Source organism: Salmo salar, chromosome 10 (assembly GCF_965601325.2).
Source record: "Salmo salar chromosome 10, fSalSal1, whole genome shotgun sequence".
Classification (NCBI taxonomy): domain Eukaryota; kingdom Metazoa; phylum Chordata; class Actinopteri; order Salmoniformes; family Salmonidae; genus Salmo; species Salmo salar.
In genome coordinates this window covers 125,136,971-125,144,777 of record NC_138300.1, presented here as the reverse complement: position 1 = coordinate 125,144,777, position 7,807 = coordinate 125,136,971, and the positions used below count along the sequence as shown (strand labels likewise).

The 7,807-nt window shown below is 44.8% G+C and overlaps 1 pseudogene; it reads left to right on the top strand.

Moving 5' to 3' along the window:
- Positions 1-3,294: 3,294 nt before the first annotated feature.
- On the top strand, positions 3,295-7,807 carry LOC106561837 (leucine-rich repeat-containing protein 10B pseudogene; annotated as a pseudogene).

Here is a 7,807-nt window from a genome sequence, read left to right as displayed (position 1 = left end):
GTTATTAAGGAAAGAGGCGTTATATCTTATAACACTGTATAACATATCTCTGCTTCCATATAACACTGTTTAAGGAGGCCCCCCTTTGATATTTACCAACACTGACTATTGTAACTAAATTCATGCATCTCTCTACCTCTACAGTATGTGTTGAACATTGCTAGAGTACTGTCATAACACATCTCATCCCCCATATACTGTAGCAGTGTTTAGGCTTACTGGGAGGTTCCTTTCATACTGTAAATCCTCTTATCCTATTGGACACAGTCAAAAACTTCCAATCAGCCTCCAATTGTATATTCCATCGTGCAAGGGGAAATGAGATGATCTCTCCCAAATGGCACCCTATCGTATTCCTTATATAGTGCACTACTTTTGACCAGGGTCCATAGGGTAGTGCACTATGTAGGGAATAGGGTGCCATTTGGGACATAATCCCTATATGACCTCTCCCAAATAGGGCTGAAAATGTGCCTGCTGCAGTAATAATAATAATAATAATAATAATAATAAGAGATGCCAAATAATACATGGCCTAGCTATGACAAGTAATAACCTGTTAGTTAGCCTAGCTATGACAACTAATAACCTGTTAGTTAGCCTAGCTATGACAACTAATAACCTGTTAGTTAGGCTAGCTATGACAACTAATAACCTGTTAGTTAGGCTAGCTATGACAACTAATAACCTGTTAGTTAGGCTAGCTATGACAACTAATAACCTGTTAGTTAGGCTAGCTATGACAACTAATAACCTGTTAGTTAGGCTAGCTATGACAACTAATAACCTGTTAGTTAGGCTAGCTATGACAACTAATAACCTGTTAGTTAGCCTAGCTATGACAACTAATAACCTGTTAGTTAGCCTAGCTATGACAACTAATAACCTGTTAGTTAGCCTAGCTATGACAACTAATAACCTGTTAGTTAGCCTAGCTATGACAACTAATAACCTGTTAGTTAGCCTAGCTATGACAACTAATAACCTGTTAGTTAGCCTAGCTATGACAACTAATAACCTGTTAGTTAGCCTAGCTATGACAACTAATAACCTGTTAGTTAGGCTAGCTATGACAACTAATAACCTGTTAGTTAGCCTAGCTATGACAACTAATAACCTGTTAGTTAGGCTAGCTATGACAACTAATAACCTGTTAGTTAGGCTAGCTATGACAACTAAAAACCTGTTAGTTAGGCTAGCTATGACAACTAATAACCTGTTAGTTAGGCTAGCTATGACAACTAATAACCTGTTAGTTAGGCTAGCTATGACAACTAAAAACCTGTTAGTTAGGCTAGCTATGACAACTCATAACCTGTTAGTTAGGCTAGCTATGACAACTCATAACCTGTTAGTTAGTTAGTTAGGCTAGCTATTACAACTAATAGCCTGTTAGTTAGCCTAGCTATGACAACTAATAACCTGTTAGTTAGCCTAGCTATGACAACTAACAACCTGTTAGTTAGCCTAGCTATGACAACTAAAAACCTGTTAGTTAGGCTAGCTATGACAAGTAATAACCTGTTAGTTAGCCTAGCTATGACAACTAATAACCTGTTAGTTAGCCTAGCTATGACAACTAATAACCTGTTAGTTAGCCTAGCTATGACAACTAACAACCTGTTAGTTAGCCTAGCTATGACAACTAATAACCTGTTAGTTAGACTAGCTATGACAACTAATAACCTAACCAACTAGGTTATTAGTTGTCATAGCTAGCCTATGTTAGTTAGGCTAGCTATTACAACTAATAACCTATGCTAGTTAGTTAGTTAGCCTAGCTATTACAACTAATAACCTGTTAGTTAGGCTAGCTATGACAACTAATAACCTGTTAGTTAGACTAGCTATTACAACTAATAACCAGTTAGTTAGTTAGTTAGCCTAGCTATGTCACGCCCTGACCTGAGAGAGACGGTTTATTGCTCTATTTTGTTAGGTCAGGGTGTGAGGTGGGCAGTCTGTGTTATATTGCGATGTTGCCTTTTTCTTTGATTGGCCGAGTATGGTTCCTAATCAGATTCAGCTGTCTATCGTTGTCTCTGATTGGGAACCATACTTAGGCAGCCCTTTTTCCCTCCTTCCGTGTGGGATCTTGTTTTTGTACAGCCCAGTTTAGCCTGCAGAACGTGACGTTCGTTTTCCGTTGTTTGTAATTTTGATTTAGTGTTCTGAGTTAAATAAATACTGAACATGAGCACTTACCACGCTGCACCTTGGTCCACTCCTTTTGACGATCATCACACGCTATTACATCTAATAACCTGTTAGTTAGGCTAGCTATTACAACTAATAACCTGTTAGTTAGGCTAGCTATTACAACTCATAACCTGTTAGTTAGGCTAGCTATTACAACTCATAACCTGTTAGTTAGGCTAGCTATTACAACTCATAACCTGTTAGTTAGTTAGTTAGGCTAGCTATTACAACTAATAACCTGTTAGTTAGGCTAGCTATTACATCTAATAACCTGTTAGTTAGTTAGGCTAGCTATTACAACTAATAACCAGTTAGTTAGGCTAGCTATTACAACTAAACTAATAACCTATGTTAGTTAGGTTATTAGTAGTAATAGCTAGGCTAAATATGTTAGTTAGTTAGGTTAGTAGTTGTAATAGCTACCCTATGTTAGTTAGTTAGGTTAGTAGTTGTAATAGCTACCCTATGTTAGTTAGTTAGGTTAGGTTAGTAGTTGTAATAGCTAACCTATGTTAGTTAGTTAGGCTACATTAAAATTCTGAAACCTGATCATAGCTGGTCATCTAGAATGATTCAAAGGTTTACAAAAATACCTTTGTTTGTAGATGCATTGGCGTGTATTATATTACATCATCTGTGTGTGTGTGTGTGTGTGTTGCATGTTCCTAAATAAATACAGCTGCCAGTGTGCCCATGCACACAATCATATTACCAATTTGCCATTTGGAATGCAACTCCCTATTTATAATTGGCCGGTATGAAGCATAGCGCTATTATGTAAATCCTGTGTCAATTACAGACTTTATCTAGGAATATTTTATAGCCTGCTATGTGCCAATCTTTAACTCTTAATTATACTAGATCACATCACGTGGTCCCTCTCATCACTCTTTTCCCCTCTTTATTTCTCTTCAATCACTCTCTCTCTGCTCCCTCTCCCTATTTTCCTCCCCCACTCTCTCATCCATCTCCTCTGCTCCCTCCCCTCTCCCTCTCTCTCTCTCTCTCTCCCTCCTCTCTCTCTCTCTCTCTCTCTCTCCCTCCCCTCTCTCTCTCCCTCCCCTCTCTCTCTCTATCCCCTGCCCCCTCTTTCCCTCTCCCTTTCTAACCATGTGATGTACGTGTTTGACAATGCTCTCTCATGTCCCTCTGTTTCGGTTGCTAGGGAGGGGAGACAGTCCTAGGCAACGTTGCACAGCAAATCTCCAGCCGAGACGGAGAAACGGGATAACGTACACTGGTTTGAGGGTATCAAGAGGCGACAGTGAAGAGTGCACCGAGCAAACCGATAGTTATTTTTTTTCTTCTTCATAGTAGCCAAATAGAAAATTCTCCATTTTGTATACAGGCGACGGGTCTAGTGACTTTGGTTCAGCAATAGGACGACATTAACGATGCCCGAAATGCGCTAAGTGCGCAACCGTCATCAACCAAAGCAAGAGTGAGTGAGTGATCACCAAAGTGTGGACTTCCCTTTTTCTCTTTCACTTTGCCGCTGGCCAGGTCAACACATCACATCCCCACACAGCTGCGTAGCCGCCTGCGCGTCAAGCTGGGCTCCGACTCGACGGACGGGAACATACATTCATCACGGAAAAGGACATCCAGCGCGAACGTATCCACTTTTTTTTTTAAATTTATTTTTGTTGTTGTTGTTGTTGTTGTTGGTAGTAGTAATTCTTGTTCATCATAAGATCAGTGGAACAGGTGACGCTGACATCTGCTCCGTCTGTCGAGCAGAATTCAAGCTCATATGGAAACTAAAATGAAATGTCTAAAGCCTGCGGTTGTCGTCTGTCACACAGGGCTGAGAACATATCTACTGAAAACTTCCATGGAGTAAAGTAGCCCGACAGTAAGACGCGGACAGCATCCAAATGAACATATGATACCCAAATGGCAAGTCTGCGTCTGTTGGAAGTTTGTGGAGACATTTTATCTGTTCTGGGAAGACATTTATAGTCTTATTTACATTGGTTGACTGCTCTGTCTGACTCCAAACAGACACCAAGGGACTATGCTTTAGCATCAAAATTCAGCTTTATATTGTTGAGTTAAATTATTATTATTATTATTATTACTTCTTTAAACACTACTCTGCTGCTTTTGGTTGTTGTTGATAATAAGCTTCTAATTGGCGTATCTATCCCCACACTTCTCCTTTTAAACTGTACCCCAGGTCGTTGCTGTAAATGAGAATGTGTTCTCAGTCAACTTACCTGCTAAAATAAGGGTAAACATTATTATTATTATTATTTTTTTTTACAATTACAAATCCATCAATATTATTGTAATGTGTAGATATCAGTTGACACTTCATCTAATGTGGGGCAGTGAGACAGTGCCACTTCTAGTATCATGTGTTGGTCTGTGGGTGCTGAGCTAGCAGAGAGCAATCACTGGCCTATTAAGGAACACAATGCCCCCTGTTGCTGCGGGTCCAGCCATTGGATCCTTTCTCACCAGTTCAGAGTAGGAGCCTCCGACCGGGCTGACCAGCCTCAGTTCAGAGTAGGAGCCTCCGACCGGGCTGACCAGCCTCAGTTCAGAGTAGGAGCCTCCGACCGGGCTGACCAGCCTCAGAACCAGCATCAGGCTCAAACCCAGCCTCAGCCCCAGCCAGACCAGCCTCGGACACAGACACGACCAGCCTCGGACACGTCTTCAGACACTGTCCTATCCTGACCAGCTTCAGTCTCAACCCCAGACAGTGTTGGAGCTTCAGTCTCAGTCCCAACCCCAGTATTCAGACAAGGCTTCAGCCTCATCCCCTGATTCCATCCTGACTCAGCCAGTATCCAACGGCAGGCTGCCGGGCCACGGGTGTAGCAACGGGCGTAGCAACGGGCACGGCATGGGCAACTCCTCCAGGAAGGAGGAGGACGAGGAAGAGAAGGATGGGGATGGGGAGAAAGTGAAAGTAATGGAGGAGGAGAAGAGGAGGAGGAAGAAGAAGAAAGAGGAGGAGATGGAGGACGATGAGCTTCCCCTAGGGGTGGAGGAGATGCTGGCAAGCGGAGATCCCGTCTTGGATCTGAGCTATAAGAAGTTCCGCAGGTTACCCGGTGTGATCTGTGGGCTACGCCACCTGGAGAAGCTGTATGTGTGTGGTAACAGCCTGCGGACCCTTCCGGAGAACATCGTCCAACTGAAGGGCCTCCGCATCCTGGCTTTAGACTTTAACAAGATGGAGGACGTCCCGTTGGCCATCTGTCAGCTCCGCAACCTGACGCGTCTCTACCTGGGCTCCAACCGCCTGATATCTCTTCCTCCAGAGCTACGTAACCTTCAGAGCCTTCGCTGCCTCTGGATGGAGAGCAACTACTTCACGTGCTTCCCCCGCCAGCTCTACGACTTACCCCACCTCAGGTCCCTCCAGATGGGGGACAACAGGCTACGGACCCTGCCCCCGGACCTGTGGCGCATGGAGGCTCTGCGAGGGCTGTGGCTCTACGGAAACCGTTTCACCGAGTTTCCCCGTGTCTTACTCCGCATGGTGGATCTGGAGATCTTAGACCTGGACAAGAACAAGATCGAGGTGTTTCCTAACCTGAGCCGGCTCCCCGCCCTCCGTCTCTTCTCCTACGACCACAACCCTGTGGAGGGGCCTCCTGGTGTAGGGGAGGAGGTGCTACTGGTTGGGGAGGGGGCCCAGGAGGAGCTCCAGGATCGAGCAGACAGGAAGGCTAAGAAGGAGCAGGATGTGAGGGACGCGGAAGAGGCTGCGCTGGCCGGGGATGGGCCTGTCATCCAAGGCATTCTAAAGACGGCCAAACAAAACAGTGCATCGCACGCTGGGCACAAGTACAACGAGGTGGTAACCGTGGCGATGCCCCTAACCGAGGAGGAGAGGAAGAAGAAGGAGATGGAGGCGGAGTTAGAGAGGGCGTTGAACGAATACGGGGCGGGGCTTGAGTATGACCTGGAGGGGATAGAATATGACAAGGAGGAGCTTATATGCGAGGGGGAGGGGTATGATGTTGGGGATTTGGAGTACGAACAAGGAGATATGGACTATGAGTATGAGGAGGGGGAGGAGCTAGAGGAACCAGGAAGACAAGGGGGCCGGCATTGATGACTGACTGATTGACTCCTCCTCCTGCAAAGGCTCTGACTCCTCCCCTCCTAAGTTTAGACTCGTTTGACCCCGCAGCAGACATTGCAGGCGACTGACTGATCTACAAGCCACCTTGCATCATAAATAACTACTTAGAATTATTTGTAGATCAGTCAGTCACAATTTACCAACAATACATCACGGATTCGATGCTCCCAGACACAGCCTCTCACCCCTCCCCTTCCTAAACCTAGGACTCCTCCCCTTCCTAAACCTAGGACTCTTCACCTTCCTAAACCTATGATCCCTCCCCTTCCTAAACCTAGGACTCCTCCCCTTCCTAAACCTAGGACTCCTCCCCTTCCTAAACCTAGGACTCTTCCCCTTCCTAAACCTAGGACTCCTCCCCTTCCTAAACCTATGATCCCTCCCCTTCCTAAACCTAGGACTCTTCACCTTCCTAAACCTAGGACTCCTCCCCTTCCTAAACCTAGGACTCCTCCCCTTCCTAAACCTAGGACTCTTCCCCTTCCTAAACCTAGGACTCCTCCCCTTCCTAAATCTAGGACTCCTCCCCTTCCTAAACCTATGATCCCTCCCCTTCCTAAACCTAGGACTCCTCCCCTTCCTAAACCTAGGACTCCTCCCCTTCCTAAACCTAGGACTCCTCCCCTTCCTAAACCTAGGACTCCTCCCCTTCCTAAACCTAGGACTCCTCCCCTTCCTAAACCTAGGACTCCTCCCCTTCCTAAACCTAGGATCCCTCCCCTTCCTAAGATTCTGACTACTTGACAGCTTCCTGATTTGCACTAGGAGGTGATATGAGAACTAAGTGGACAATATAAGGAAAACACCAGGATTAATAGCCTATGCTAGTTAGTTAATTATCCATTCAAGTGGATTCAAATATTGTTCTTCTGCCTTTTCTAGGCTAGACCTTTCCATGACAACGCTCCAGCTGTCATGACAACGCTCCAGCTGTCACGACAACGCCCAACTAGAGGGTTGTTTTAACTTAGTAAATCCTGTGTGAAATGAATTAAATGACTAGCCTCCTGAACCTGTTGCTATAATATGTGACTTTGACATTCTCTCTCCGTAGTTAGAAGTAGAGCAGGGCTGAGCCACTAAACTAAATAAAGTCATTAGATGTTTTTTCAAACTGACCTGAAGACAGATCCACGCACTACACGTTGTGGAGATGACGGCAGGCAGCGGCGTCTTTGCCAACTCGGCAAATTGGCAAGTCAGAGCAGGACTCCGGTGACGCTGTGTGTGTGTGTGTGTGTGTGTGTGTGTGTGTGTCTGCATGGAGTGAGTGTGTGTGTGTGTATTTGAGTGTTTGTGTGTGAATGCGGACACACAAGTGTGTGTATATGTGTGTGAACGTGTACACGCTTGTGTGTGTGTGAACGCGTACACGTTTGAGCGTGTGTATTTTGAAGTGGGGGTAAACTTATTACCTTGTAATGTGATATAGTTTGTTTTGTTAAATCCATTATGTGTATAAAGGAAATCTAATCTTGCCTCATTAAATAATGATTGAGTTTA